Raw genomic sequence first — 17000 nt, forward strand, 5'->3', positions numbered from 1 at the left:
TCATCTAGCTCTACTTCTGCTATGAGGTCTTGAACAATTATTGAATTAAACCTAGTCTTAATATAATTGAAGGTACCTGGGTATAAATTCTAATAATAAATTGGTTCCATTATATCTTCTGGTGCACGAATTCCGTTTATTAAGTGGCAGACTCTCGTTTAGTCATTTGTCCATCTTCCCCCCTTAAAAGAGAGCTAAGTGGTTTTGCAATCCTAGCGAAATCTTTAATAAACCGTCTGTAATAGCTGGCCAGGACTAAGAAAGTCTTTAAGAGTTTTGGGAAGTGGATAGTGAGCAATTGTTAACACTTTCGTTGTGTTTGTTTCCACGCCTTTGTCGGAAATAATAAGCCCAAGAAATTCTAATATGTCTCTAAGAACTCACATTTTTCCAACTGGTATTTTTATTTTCTTGGCTTCCTGCAAAGTCCGAAAATCTTGCGCGACGTCTTAAGATATCATTGATCGCACGTTGAAATATGGCTGGAGCATTTTTTCCGTTATTAACGGATAAAGCGATCTTTTCTAAGTAAGTTAGTTTCAAAGGAATTTGATGGATTCCACTTTTAGGGTCAAGTACAGAGAAAATTTTATTATGACCTAGCTGGGCGAGAACGTCATTAATTTCAGGTATTCGATACCTATATGCTACTTTTGTTGTTGTTAATAAGTTGAACTTTCTATATAATCTATAATCACTCTCAATTTTGACTTTCCAGAGGCATCTGGTTTTTTCGGAACAATCCACACAGGTGAGTTTTTGACCATCGGGATGGCCGGATAATACCGTCGTCCAATATTTATTATTTTTTTTTGTTTATTAACTTCATCTCTTAACGACATTGGATATTGGTAAAACTTAAAGTCTACTAATGAATCATTTGTAGTTCTGATTTCCGCCTGTATGCTCGTAGTGTATGTTAGGTTAATTTCTTATTAGGATTGGCAAAGGGTATTTTGGGTAGTTTTGAATTAATATTATATAATATGTCTTTTTCTACCTCTGTTATATGACTCGTTCTGGGTATGACACTATTGATAGCCTCAAATTTTTTCTCTTTAATGAGAATATGAATGGAATTCTAGATTGGCATTATTTTTTGATCATATTAATTTCTGCTTCTAATTTTTTAAAACTATCACTTCCCAGGATAGCATCGATTGACATAAAGGTGGGCAGCATAAAAAAAATTTATACCTATATATATCTGGGTGATTGAACAAATTAGCGACATTATTGTGTGTAATAAGTACACTTCCAACACTTATTGCAATTGCTTTAAAGGGTTCTTGGTTTCTGATCAGATTCTAGACAAATTTTGTAATTTCTGTTTGAACAGTTACAGGTCTAGTATGTTGAGTGTTCGGCCGCTCCTCGTTTTATACTATGGTAAATAGAGTAAACTATACCAATTATGTATTAAAATGAATGGACAGCACACGTGAGAACAAACATACATAAAAAAAATTGTATGTATAGTGTAAATAATAATGTGAAATGTATTAATTCTATGTTTAATAATCGTATTGAAACATATGTTTTGGAAAACGACGAGCCCAAGGATTTAATTATTGAACATTTTTTTGAAAAACATCTAAATGAATTAACTGAACTTTTACAGAAATCTATAGAAAACCCAAGGATTTAATTATTGAACATTTTTTTGAAAAACATCTAAATGAATTAACTGAACTTTTACAGAAATCTATAGAAAAGCATGAAAGCATCAAATTTAACTTTGAATTATTTTGCAAATATATTCAAATAAAAGAAAATATTGAAGAATTTGCTATATTGTCACACCAAACATTAATGACTGAAGCATTTATGGAGGACAGCAATGTTGGAGATATAATTAAAGAAAAGTTTAGTAAATTGATTGAAAAAATGAACACATTTCAAGAGCGAGATAGTGGTTGGAGTCTAAGTGAAATTATTCATCTAGAAGTAAACATAAATAAATATCAACCAATTAGAGGCTCATTATATATACCACTACCGAAAATAATTGCAGTTAAAAAAGCATGTATTAATATTGTTAACAATGATGTATATTGTTTTAAGTGGGCCATAATTTCATCTTTTTACCAACCCTCAATAAATAGCCAAAGGTGTTCTTCATATAACATTGAAAATATTTAAAATTCCATTATAATTTTAAATAATGGAAAAGTAGTCAATTTTGAAAATTTAAATTTCCCATTACAACTAAAAGATATTGAAATATTTGAATCGAATAATCCAAATATTAGTGTAAATGTGTTTGGTATAGAAGACAATTTGGTAGTAGGGCCTTTTTATTTAACCAAAGAAGAAAAACCGCATCACGTTAATCTTATTTCTTTATACAGTGATGATTTCAATGAAAGCCATTATGTTTAGATAAAAAATTTAAATAAATTACTTAGTTTTCAAGTTACAAGACATGAGAAAAAATTATATATTTGTAATACATGTCTAATACATTTTTATAAGGAAGAAGAATTATTTACCCATAAATTGCATTGTAGAAAAATTGTAACACGTATGCCTAAATTTGAAAAAATAATATTAAAATTTGAAAATTTCAAAAAACAATTAGATGTACCATTCACTATATGTTCAGATTTCGAATGTATTCTAAAGCCAATAGATATACAAAATTCTACTAAGACACAATATGTTCAAGAACATATTCCTTATGCCTATTGTTATTTTATAAAGTGTTCATATAATAACCAACTGAATCGTTTTAAAATATATAGCGGTATTGATGCTCCAAAACATTTTTTTAAAAGTATTTTCGATGATGTTTTAGATATTTGCAATCTATATTTGTGTAAAACAGTTAAAATGCATCCACTGAATGCCAACTTAGACGTCAAAAAGAGGATACAGTTTGTCATATTTGTAGAATGGAACTTTTATTAAATGATAGGGTAGCAGATCATTGTCATTTAACTGGTGAATATAGAGGTCCAGCACATAATAAATGTAATTTAGAATATCAGACAACAAATTTTATTCCAATATTTTTCATAATTTATCGAAATATGATTGTCATTTATTTGTAAAAGAGTTGTCATCTGTTAAAGGGGATATAAATATAATTCCCTTAAACAAAGAATTGTATATTTCGATAACAAAGAAAATATATATTAATGAAAAAGATACCATTGAACTTCGGTTTTTAGAATCATTTCGATTCATGCCTTCTAGCTTAGACAGTTTAGCAAAGAATTTAAATAATAATGATTTAAAAATAACAAAGGCTTTTTTCCCTAACGACCATCACTTTGTTTTAATGAAACGTAACGGTATTTTCCCATATGACTACTTAGATTCAGAAGAACACCTCAATGAAACTCAATTACCTGTTCGTTCGCATTTCTTTAATAAATTAACAAATGAGTCATGTAGTATCGATGATTATCAGCATGCACAAAATGTTTGGACAACATTTAATTGTTTCAATTTATTAGATTATTTATTATTATATTTAAAAGTAGATGTGCTACTCCTCAGTGACATTTTTGAAAATTTTAGAAAATTATGTAAAGGAATTTATCGACTAGACCCATGTCAATATTATACACCTCCAGGTTTATCTTGGGATGCAATGCTTAAAATAACTAGAATAGAATTAGAATTGTTGTCTGATGAAAACATGCATAATTTTATTTTGTCAGGGATTAGGGGTGGTATTGTTCAATGTTGTAAACGACATTCAATTGCTAACAATAAATATTTAAGTGATTACGATGTGACTAAGCTTTCACATTATTTAATTTATTTAGATGTTAATAATTTATATGGGTATGCTATGTCACAATATATCCCTCACAATAATTTTGAATGGGTTGAAAACGTAGAGGAGTTTAACGTTTTGAGTATACCGGAAGATTCTTTAGTTGGTTACATATAAGAAGTAGATTTAGATTATCCCATAACCATTCACAATATTCATAATGACTTACCATTTTGTTTTGAAAATAAAAAAGTTGGTTCAATGAAACATACAAAGTTGATTGGGGATTTAGCATCCAAAATCAAATATATTATTCATTATAAAAATTTGCAACAATGTATTAAACATGGGCTTATATTGAGGAAAATTCATAGAATTCTAAAATTTAATCAATCGGATTGGCTAAAAAAATATATTATTTTAAATAATTATCATAGAACATTAGCAGCTAACAAGTTTGAAGAAAATTTCTTTAAATTATTAAATAATGCGGTGTATGGAAAAACTATGGAGAATGTAGATAAAAGAGTAAATGTTAAATTAATACAAGATTGGGAAAATACTAATATTGGAAGAAGAGGTAGAAAAAAAATAGGTGCTAGAGCCTTAATAGCAAAACCTAATTTCCACAGTCTAAGCAAATTTTCTGATAATTTAATAGCAATTCAAATGAAGCAAGTGTCAGTTCTGTACAATAAACCGATATATATTGGTTTTACCGTTTTAGAACTTTCAAAATTTAAAATGTATAGTTTCCATTATGATTATATCAAAGAGAAATATAAAAATAATATTACTTTGAATTATATGGATACTGATTCATTCATATATGATATTCAAACTGACGACTTTTATAACGATATTCGTGTTGACATTCCAAAATTTTTCGATACTTCTTCATATCCAATAGAAAATATTTTTAATTTTCCTCGGTTGAATAAAAAGGTTCTAGGTATGATGAAGGATGAATGTGATGGAAAGTTAATAAAAGAATTTGTTGGTTTAAGAGCAAAAATGTATTCATTTAGAATTGATAATGATATAAATGAAACTAAGAAAATTAAGGGAATAAAAAAATGTGTAACTTCTACATTGAGTTTAATTGATTTTAGAAAATGTCTGTTGGAAAATAAATTGTATAATGCATCAATGTATACATTTAGATCTAAATTACATACGGTTTATACACAAAATATTTATAAAGTAGCTCTAAGCAATATAGATGATAAGCGAATTGTACGGGAAAATCATGTTGATACTTATGCTTATGGTCATTTTGAAACATTATAGTAGTACTTTATTATTATAATATAAAAAAAAAAGAAAAATATAAAAACATTGTATTTTAAATTATTTAGTTTTTATTAAATAAAAATGTTAAACATAATTGCCCACATATGACTGTGTTATATTTTTGTTTCTGTTCATAATTGTAATATATTGGTGGCTTCAGGTAATTAATCAGTTCTACCGGTGGTTGTAAATTTCCAAAACTATCAAAATATTCTTTATAATTTTTGTTTTTATAGTATGCTACCCAATGAGTACCAGGACCATCAGCATCATCTAAATTAAGAATTCCACATTCTTGTGATTTCGGCTTATTCGGTAAAGAATTTCGCATAAAAATTCCCCTGAAATGTTTCAGATGTTTACAATATTTCATTAAATCAACATCTGTTAATGGTCTTTTGGGTAGCTTTTTTATTAGTTTTTTGGATAGGGTCGTAAAAATAAACCATATCCAGGTCCACAAAATTGATATCCGGGTAAATGAAGTTCAATAGGTAAAGAATTAATCAAATTATTTACAAAACCCTGACCAATCTTTTTATGTATTAGACCCATCAGGTGATTTTTTCTTAACAATATGGTTGAGTGTGGATGAGTTTCAATTAAATGATATCTTTATTATAAAAGTGATGGTTTATATTGCTATACATCTAGTAAACAAAATGAAAGTAGTTAAACAACGTCTCCAACTTAAGGTTAATAATGCCGACAATTATATAAATGTTAAAAATGTTACTAGACATAGTCCACTTTTACCAAATTCCATACGAGCTCTAATTGTGGGTCCATCAAATTGTGGAAAAACTAATGTTATGCTCAGTTTAATTGAAAGCCCAAACGGTCTTAATTTCCGAAATATATACATTTATTCAAAATCATTATACCAGCCGAAATATATCTATCTAAAAAGGCTTATTGATCCGATAAAAGGAATAAATCTTTATACATTTAGTGAAAACGTTGATGTTATCAAGCCCACTGAAGCCAAACCGGACTCAATTTTTATATTCGATGATGTAATATGTGGAAAACAAAGTACAACACGAGATTATTTTTGTATGGGTCGTCATAAAAACATTGATTCTTTTTATTTATGTCAAACTTATACAAAAATTCCTAAACACCTAATTCGTGATAATGCAAACATGATTATTGTATTCAACTGAATCTTGGAAAAATAAATACGGCTTTGTTGTTATAAGTAAAGATGATTCTATAAACAATGGTCGATATCGAAAGGGTTTCGATAATTTCATACAATTATAAAACATCCATACAAGCATATAGCAGACCAGATTCTTATCAGATATACAACTGATAGGTAGCAGATTTTCAAACACTCGTTAAAGATCATGACAAATAAACAGATGACTGTTTTAGCAAATATTGCTAAGACCAGAAAAGTATTAAAAGAAAAAATTAAAAGAATGAAATTGGGAGAATTGGATAGAATAAACTTGTTGGAGGATACATTTAAACCCATTTCAAAACCATTAAATGCATTACAACTGAAGGAAAGCCCGTGAAAGTTTTTACTATAGATGAAGCTATAGAGGCATTTCGTAGAGGGATTATTGAAAAGGAATCTGATATTGGAGGAATTATTGAGGCAAAACAAGCATTTTATCGACATTTCAAATTGAAATATGATAATTTTGATATACCGATTCGTTGTACTTATTATAGTAGATATGTTGAGAAAATGTTGAGCATCAAGTGCTTTGAATATCGTAAAATTGAAACTGAACGTATTCTAAGTAATGGTGACATTGAAACGGTGTTAATCCAGGATAAAACATATAAAAGACCAAATGTAGAAATAATTGATGTTAAAAACTATAGACAAACATATAATATGGTCATTGTATAACGTGTGTTCGACGTATATAGAAAAAAATGATGAAATTGACTAATTTAATAAAAATTCTACTTCTGCATCTGTTGTATTTAAGATATGGAACAAGCTACTACTATAATCAATTGATGGATCAAAATCAAAATATAAGTAGCTTTAGAAATTTTGAAAATAGTAAACATTCTAGTTTTGAATAAAACATTCCAAACACTTCTTTACGTTTAAAAATAAATGTAACAATTCAATTGATAGATAAAAGTCGTCCTGAGCTGAACCCTACAACAACAACAACAACCCAGAGCCCTTGGGGATATTTTAGACCAACTTACTCCGATCAAATTACAAAGACAAATAATACAAAAAGAAGTGTATACACCATACTCGATGCTATTGACGCTTTTAAAAATGATTTAGTTAAAAAGGAAATGAAAATTGGAGGTATTATTGAAAGTCCAGGGGTTTTCTATCGTCATTTCAATTTAGTTTACGATAATTGTGAAATTCGAATTAAATGCTCTTATTATAGCAATTATGAAAAGCGTACTCTAAACATCTATTGCTTTGAATTTCCGGAAAACAATACGGAGAAATTAACTGATAGAGAAGCATTACATGAACGCACTTCATACGATAAAAACCCAACAATAATTCATGTTAATCGTTATTATCAATCATTACATATGAAGGTACAGTAATCTCAAAGACATGTCATCATCAGCTGCGGATATATTTATTTTTTTAAAAAACTTTGGACATTTTTTACCCGAAGGGCAGAAGAAAAGACTTTTAGATATTCATTCAAAAATCGAGTATAGAGATAAATTAAGTAAAATAAAGAATCATTTCGGTGAACATTACGAAGACTGCGTTTGGTCGAATTCTAATTGCAGAGATGGTCCAGACACTTGCCATTGCCCATTCCTAAATCGCCTGGACGAGGAAGCCTACAACATTTTAGATATTTATACAAAAATTTATAACCAATTTCACTGTAAATATTGTAAATAAATCACATCTGAAAAACACCTCTTTAAATAAAAAGAATTTTTATTTTATTTTATTTATAAATTTAATTTATTTTTTATTTTAATAAATTAAATAGAATATAAAAACTACTAAAACATAAAGCTTAAAATTTAATAAGTAAGGGAGACGGTTATCCCCCCCTCCGAAAACTCTAATGTTCCAGCACCAAAGGGCCATAGAGTCCCTGTGTCCTTAATAGAAAGGTTGATAGAGGCAGTCAAATTCCCTGCCTCTATATCACTTAGGTCGATGTTCTCTAACAACAATTCTATTTCTATATCTAAAAATGCTGGCTGCTGGCGGAGAAACCACCTTAACTCGCCGGTTATATCTTCAAGGAGCGCTTGTCGCTCCACACTATCCTCCAGGATAGGCTTCCACTTGGCGAACAGATTTCTGTTGAGGTCATCGCGTAAAACGTGCGCGTAATAAAAAACAGTTTGTTTATTTTTAAACACGATCATTGTTATTTGAATAATTTAAAGGAGCTAACCTGAGCTTTTATAGTTTAAACGAAATAGCGATTAAAAAATATCAACAAATGAGCGCTCACTGTTCACTTACAATGCGCCCCGGGACCCCCAAATCCCTTACACGGGTCTATCTAAGCACCACAAGCACAAAACCACAAAATATACAAAATTATTTTTTCCCTTTGCACTAAAATGGTGTAAAATTTAGATTTATATAAAATTCTCACGCTCGCGCACACACACACACGGGAGCGCTGAGACAGTTTTGCGGTCAACACTTTTGCGGTTTTGTAGTTTTGCGGTTTTTTCCCTTTGCACCAAAGTGGTGCAAGGAAAAGTACGAAAATGGTGCATGCAGGCTTGCACCAAAGTGATCTAGAACCGGCATTTCTATACTACTCGCAGCTTGTGTAAATGTAAGTATATTTTAATTTTACAGCAAAAATGCCAAAAGTGAATTGGAAGATGTGTGTTGCTCGCTGCAGCAATGGCTGCCAGGACGTGTGTTCAATTTTCCGAATAAGGGAACGGATCTCGAACGGTGAGTAATTCAAAAAATTAATTAACTAAATAGTGCAAAAAGTGTGTTAAAATATGATATGTGATAATATTCCCAAAAAGTATTTAAAAAAGTTTTAATAATTTTAAAAGTGTTAAAAATTTAATTCGATAGTTTTCGATATATTGAAATTTAGATAACTAATTTTTTGTCAAGTATGGGGTTTTCCCCCTAAATTAGGAGGAAAAAATCAATACAGTGGGTTTTTTGGTGGGTGAAATTTATTGGGGATATTTTTAGGGTTACAATTTTTGCTGCGTATTTTTTTTCATTACAACTTTTGAAATTGTAGTCGATTTAAGATTAAGAAATAAATATTAGCGGTTTAAATAAAATTACTGCAAAAGCTACTAGATGGTGCTGCTGCACATGTCTCTATCAGAGTCGTACTAGCTAGCTTTCTCAATTCAATTGTGATTTTACGCCTCATGTGATGCACGCTTCGTCTCTTAATTTTAATTTGGAATTTCGATCCGTTGCTGAAGCTCTGAATTCAACGGACTTACTAGATGTCAAAGAGCGATGCCGAAACTTCTTAAGTGTTTTAGCTACTGAAATACAAAATAGGTTGCTGAAAATTTGGTCATTTTAAAAATGATGGCGGATCTTCACCCTAAAGTTGCCACGTCCCAAGTTAAGCCGAGATTAATTGATTTTTTAAAAAACTTCAACAGAACAGCGTTGTACGGTGATAAAAATGATGTTGAGTCTGAGTGGAATAAATTACAAAATAAATCTTGGTTAAAACTTAAAACTTCAGAGGAGTTTTACAGTGAAGTATACGATGATCGTGATGCTGGTGGACACAAGCGGTTTGAAAATGTCGCGAAATTCGCAATGGCATTACTATCTGTTGCTATTTTTAATGCTAGTGTTGAATGTAATGTTAAAATGTATGACATCAAAGAACCTCAGTCTGAAGAAGAACAAACGGCGGCCGATGATGTGTTTTCAGCTTTAAATGACTCAGCAATATAAATACAATTAATTTTTTAAAGATTAATTTTTCTATTCTTAATAATTAATTTTTGTATGCTAAAATAATTTATTTACGAAAGTAATATTAAAATTTCATTATTCAGATAATAAATACAAACTTATTCTTAATTTTCTGAAATATTTCATTGATTATATTTATTCCTACAGACTAAAATATCAAGCTTGGTAAATTTACTGATTAATCAGTATAATAAATTCTAATATAACTGAATAACTCATATAATTAAGTAAATATTATAAATAAATTTTCCATTATCATAGAGCTGATTTATTTAATATGTTTAAATAAATAATTCAAGATATTTGTTGGATTAATTTTAAGAGATAAATATTTGGATTGTAGTCGGGGAGTTTTGGTTTAAATTTAATTGGTTTTAAAATTACTTTAGGGGAAGAGTTTTTGAATAGTTGGTAACACTGTGTGCTATTAATAATACAATTTAAATTGTAGTTCTGCGTATATTTAAGTGCAAAAGTGATAAAAACAAGTTTTCAATAATTGTAACAAGTGTTAAAATATGAGTTTCAATAGTTTACGATTTATCTAAATTTCATTTTTAAATTATTTTGAAGTAACGACTTATCGTTGAATATTTATGATAATTATAAAATAGTTAACTAAATTAAATATCGATACGGATTTATTAAAATATAAGTTTACGTGGTTTGCTATTTTTACACTATTATAATTATATATATTTTATATTATATGGCTCAGACGTTTAGGTGTTTCTGAAAGATTTGATGAAGAAACACCTAAACACATTTTTGCTTGTGAACGGCATTTTTCAGCAAAAATGCGCCACGGTTGTGTCCGAGGGCCGTTCCCGATATTAATTTAATTACTGAGCCTAAATTTAGCGACTCAAATTCTTTTTTGGAAAACCACATAGAACTGGGTATTGAAGATTTCGGTGCATCGAGGCAGCTTCTTTCGCTTTTAGAAACTCCTCACTTCTTAAGGAGGAACTATTAAATAGGACAGATAAAGCTGCGGAAACAGGAGGTCTGACAGCAGGGACAGATAGGAAGAAGAAATTGCGAGAAGATAATAGGATTTCAAAAGTAAAATTAGATGAAAAAGAACAGGAGAAAGAAATTTAAAGACTCAATTGGTCCAAATGGCCACTAAATTAGAAATATATATATAGGGAAAAGTTAAGAAGTGGTTCATTTAGGGAAGAGTCAGATCCTCTTGAGATAGTTTGCAGCAAAATTCCTCCTCAGATAGGTGCTTGTATTAGACGTAGTTTTATAAATAGTAATCGCCGTAATCACGGTCGGCGATATGACAATTTTTTAAAACTATAGCTTTGGGTGTATTTTTTTTGTCGCCAGTTGCTTATCACTTATAGCACCAGTTAGATTTTACCTCCGAAAGTACTTTGGAAAATTTTGTTACCGACTGGTCTTAGGAGTAGGGGATTCTCTTTTGAACAAAAGTTTGTGTCGATTTCATGTGATGAAATGTCACTGAAATGTCATTTGCAGTATAATAGGAAATTTGATAGGATAATAGGTATTGAAGATTATGGCTATGAAAATCACACTTGGAGATTAGCCACAACTGCAATGACCATAATGGTGCAAGGTATAGGTCGAGAGGTTTGGTCCCACCCAATAGCTTATTTTTTCATTAAAGAAGCATGCAAAGCGGATGTCCTCAAGAAATATATTCTTGAAGGCATTACTCAACTCCAAAATATAGGACTAATTCCTTGCCATTTTGTATGCGACCAGGGCACCAATTTTGGAATTTTGCTAATTCGTTAGGTGTTTCAGCGTCACGGCCTCTTTATTATATAAGTATAATGTTAATGGCAAGGAAATATATATTTTTTTACGATAGCCCCTATTTAATAAAAAGTAGTCGTAACTGTTTACAAAATTTAAATTATACGGTTTTCTTTAAAAATTGTCGCGTAAGCTGGTCGAAGTGAACATAAATTAACTGATGCTCATATTTATCCCAACACCTTCCAAAAAATGAAGGTTAAATTTGCATTTCAGGTATTGAGTAATAAGGTAGCTTCTGGTATTTTGTCCATTTATAGCTCGGGAGCCTCAAGCTCGAATAGTGGGAGCTTTAACCGCGGAATTCATTTAATTTTTAATAAATTATTTGACATTTTGAATAACAGTTTCGTTGAGGCTATTGTACCCACTAAAAAAGTGTAAATTTGTAAAAACTATTCGGGTCGTAGATGAGTTAGAAAACAACACAACCAATAATTTTAGTTTTTTAAAAGGATGGGTATTAAACATAAACAGTTTAAGACGGTTGTGGCGATTTTTGTCGCTCTCAGGATTTTCATACTTGAAGACTAGACGACTATGTCAGGACACTTCGGAACATTTTTTGGGCAGATTAGAAGCAAAGGAGGTACTAAAGTAACGCCTACATATTCTCTAGTTTATTTAGGAAATCGTGAGGTTTACGTTATGTAAATATCGTAACAAAAGGAAACTGTGAGCTGCCTTTAGGACCTAATGCTACAGTAATTTCGGAACATAGTAATAATGTTCTACTTAATGTGTGCAATGATTCACTTTTGAACGACCTTATATAAAAATAAATAAAAATTTTTAAAATATGAAATTCCTTCGGACGAATTTATCTTCTTTTATCAAAATCAAATAGACAAATGCAATTTATTGAAGCCGCCTCAATATTTTGTTGCATTTGTAAAAGTCTTAGAAACAAAATTTTTAGAAGAATTTGAGGAGACATTCTTTTTAATGAAATGAAAGATGTTATGCCCTTTTTGTGTTGTGAAAATTGAGACCCGAAAATAGTTGTAGCTCTTTTCATTCGAATAAGAAGTTACTTTGTAATTAAATTTTTAAATAAAGAACTTTCTGTCCCTAATTTAAAAAATAAATTTTGTGTTTTACACCTACAGGTTTTTATCTTTATTTTTTAGTGGTTACAATAAGTGAACTTACCATACAATAATATACCATACAAATTTTTTAAACAGATAGGCTAGAACAAAGAGGCTCTAAAATTATAAATCGATTCTTTTTAAGTAAAATTAGAATATGGGGCTTATGTAGGCATTTGTTTATACGTATATTTTTATATTTGTAAATATTATATTTATTCTGTGATATGAAGTGATATTGTTTGTGTTAATTTTATTTTATATATATTTATCTGTGAATTGTTATCTTTTGTTTTTTTATACAAATAAATATATATAAATTATTAATTTTTTCGATTTGGCTACAATGGAAAATGTTATAAAAAATGCTAATTTTGAGGTGAGCTAGACGTGCATGGCATATATAAATAAAAAAACAGAACTTATCCTTGACAACAAAGTTTTGTTATACAACGCGGCAATAAAACCGATTTGACTGTAGGGTGTCCAACTATGAGGTACGACCTTAAAAAATCCTTAGAGCTATGACGGGCTCACCATGGTACATTCGTAATGAAAACATTCACAAAGATCTTAGTATTCTTATGATAATGAAAGAAGTAGAGGACAGTAGAAAGAACTATGAGCTTAAACTCCGTAATCATCCAAATCCATTACCTGATACCTTGCTATATTCCTGTAATCAAACTTGCTTAAAAAGAAAAGATCTATCAGCCTTCTAAAGAGTAACGTTTCACTAAACTCAACTACAGCCTAGAGCTTGTCTAGTTTTAAATAGATAGGACTTATTGTTACGCTTTTCACAAGTAAATTCAATAAATAAAGCTATTTTAACCAAAAAAAAATTACCATCTTGTATATTAAATGTTCTTTAACGTTTTTCTTTTTGTTCTATAGAAATAGGGGGTCATTTAACCATTATAGATAGGATACTTTCAACTTCCATATGGGAATGGAAAAGTTTGCTGGAACTATTGATGTTGGGGATTTAACCATGAGGAGGTTGGCATTTGAAGCTGTAAGCCCTCACAGTTTGGTTGTCTATTACCATAGGCATAATTATTTGGATATGTATTATTAAATATTGAATAGTAGTCTGTAGTAGAAGACCGGTGGTGGTTGCCGATAAATGAGATTATTATTTGTGGTTGGTTAAATGAGTCTGAATTCCAAACCACCATCTCACACACATTCCACATCAGAACATCCCACATCATTTCACCATGCACCAATCCAACCACCACGATCACACCCCACATGAGGACACACAACACACCATACCGAAGAAAGTAAAAAGGGAACAACGAGCGGCGAAACGTCATCGTACGCTATACACGACCTCGCTTGTCATCCGTAACGGCCTTCCCTTTATTAACATAATTACGCTTGTTTCTCTTTATAAATAAAATTGTGAACTTTTGAAAAAACAACCTAAATACAGTCCGGTTTGTTAGTGAAGATTCAAGTCTCTAAGGTGAGTGCTAATAAAGGTGGCGTATAAATTAAACATTCAAACCTTACGGAAAGGTACTATTCAGAAAAAAATTAAATATAAGTACAAACAAATAAATTATAAGTACGAAAGTGCGGTGATCATGTACCTACCTAAAACAAGAAAAAGTGTACAGTGAAACAAACAACTGCGGTAGAAATGAATATACATACATAAAAGAAAAAAAAACGCCGAAATTAAAAATACACATATATACAGTGCAATAAAAATAAATATATATATACAAAAAGTGTGGTAAAAGTAAGTGTAAACATACATAAAAACAAGTAAGGAAGTGCTAAGTTCGGATGTAACCGAACATTTTATACTCTCGCAAAGCAAATGGTATACTCGTTTAAGATTTCATTGTGGATTGACCGATATTTTCGGTAGAAAGTCAACTATATGCACTGGGGTCCACATATTCAGTACTTAGGGGCTTGAACAGTTTTTGGTTCGATTTAGACAATTTTTGGTCACAAGGTGGCATACTTTAAACGTATTATTCACACAAAGTTTTACCCCGATATAATTATTGTTGCTTGATTTGCAAAGTGGAAAGTGAAAGAATCAGATGGAATTGAAAATGGTGTTATATGGAAAATAGGCGTGTTTGTAGTCCGATTTCGCACTATAACCCATGTTCGCCCATTTTCGCACTATAACATAAAAATAGAAATAGAACGTTATGCACCAAATTTTGTTGAAATCGGTTAAGCAGATCCCAAGATATGGGGTTTCACCTAAAAGTGGGTGGTGCCACGCCCACTGACTAATTTTGAACGCGGTTTCTATATAGTCATCTCATACCATCCCAGAGGTAAAATTTAATGTCTCTGTCGTGTTTAGTGCTTGGTTTATCGCGCTTTTAGTATTTTTTAGCAGTACCGTTATATGGGGAGTGGGCGGGCTTGTCGCCCGATTTCACCCATTTACACACCGTCAATAGAGGTGCTAAAAAATTTGCTTCCAGTGAATTTGGTCATTATAGCTTTAGCGGTTTAGGAGATATGCACATTAAACCTATTAGGGGCGGGACCACGCCCACTTTAAAAAAAAAAGTTAATTGCAGATGCCCCTATTGTGATCCTGTGTACCAACTAAGAGTCTTGTATCTTGTTGTGGAGCTTAGTTATGGCAATTTATTTGTTTTTGATTAATGGCGTTTTGTGGGCGTGGCGGTGGTCCGATAACGCCCATCTGCAATACCAACCGTCTCACGGTACCAAGAAACATTTCTACCAAGTTTCACAAAGATATCTCAATTTTTACTCAAGTTAGAGCTTGCACGGACGGGCGGACAGACAGTCACCCGGATTTTAATTCGTCTCTTTATTCTGATCATTTATATATATATAACCCTATATCTAACTCAATTAGTTTTAAGTGATACAAACAACCGTTAGGTGAACAAAACTATTATACTCTGTAGCAACAGGTTGCGAGAATATAAAAAAGTGCGGAAAATCAAATACAAAACACAAAAATTCTAATACAACAAACTAGGGAACATACCTACGGAACAAAGAACAACAAAAGCAACGTCGGACGGTAGAACACCACACGTATACTTCTAGTTAATATAAATACTAAATACTATCCTTTTAAGGAAAATATTTAACTAAAGGAATTAGAATTAAGCAATAACTTTGGTGTTTTTAACTGATGTCGATATGAAATAAACAATAAAACTACTGATTAAAATAGCTATAAATGAACACGTTTAACAAAAAGAAATATTACTATAAATGGTACTAACTTGATACACTTTGTAAAACGCAAATTTTTGATAAAATATGTAAAAAAAATCATAGTCCAATGAGGGATTCCAAATCAGGTAGACTACTAATTAGACCAGAAAGAATTTAAATTAAATGAAATATATTTGGAAAACTTTATATTTATATTTTCAATATAAAAGAACTGGAAAAACTTTACTTTCACAAATAAGTTCCCAATAGTAGGGAAATAATTAGTGTAAACATTATACTTAGCATAACGATTGTATATACTTAACATAACTAATATTGTAATTAAAATTAATTTCTAATATTTCTATACAAGAAAAAAAACAAATAGAAATTTTTAACAAAATTAGATCCAGGAGAATCTCAAATGAACGGGAGGAGGAGTTACGCTGCTATACTCTAAGCATATAGTAATCATATACAGGTATACAAATTCTGCTGAGTTGTGGAATAAGAGAGAGTGAATTCCTCGCATGTCAAAGCCAACTCAACTAAAAGCATAAATGAACAAACTAACATGCAATGACGAAATAATTAGTCGTAATATTCGATCCCATAAAGGAACAACTAATAGATCAAGCCTTTTATTTTCAACTTCGTTTCTCGGCAGGTAGAGTTCTATATATATGGAGACGCCGAAATCCAGTAGTTAGTGTTCTCCAATAATTGGGTCCTTATAGTTTTATCTTATTATTATTATTATTTTTTTTTTTTTTTGTTTTTGAAAACCAGTAGTTGGTCCTACTGTTCTATCATGGAGGGTCCTTTGGGTAGGATTCGCAGAATTGTGTTGAGTTATACTGCTTTTTCGTACAAAACTTCGTTAAATGATTTCTTGTAAAAGGAGTGATTGTTGTATTTATTAAATTATATATTTAGTATCGCTTTGCGTCCTATACTATATTATTTGTAATTTTAGATGCTCTTTAATTTTCATAAATTT

General features: G+C 30.6%; 1 long non-coding RNA gene and 1 pseudogene across 1 annotated transcript; both read left to right on the plus strand.

Moving 5' to 3' along the window:
- Window positions 1-7055: 7055 nt before the first annotated feature.
- Window positions 7056-7900, plus strand: LOC138856402 (uncharacterized). Its single transcript, XR_011395667.1, has 2 exons — window positions 7056-7313; window positions 7402-7900. It is a non-coding gene; the product is annotated as an uncharacterized lncRNA (long non-coding RNA).
- A 2776-nt stretch (window positions 7901-10676) lies between these two features.
- LOC138856016 (uncharacterized) lies at window positions 10677-11614 on the plus strand (annotated as a pseudogene).
- The last annotated feature ends 5386 nt before the right edge of the window (window positions 11615-17000 follow it).

Source organism: Bactrocera oleae, chromosome 3 (genome assembly GCF_042242935.1).
Source record: "Bactrocera oleae isolate idBacOlea1 chromosome 3, idBacOlea1, whole genome shotgun sequence".
Taxonomy (NCBI): domain Eukaryota; kingdom Metazoa; phylum Arthropoda; class Insecta; order Diptera; family Tephritidae; genus Bactrocera; species Bactrocera oleae.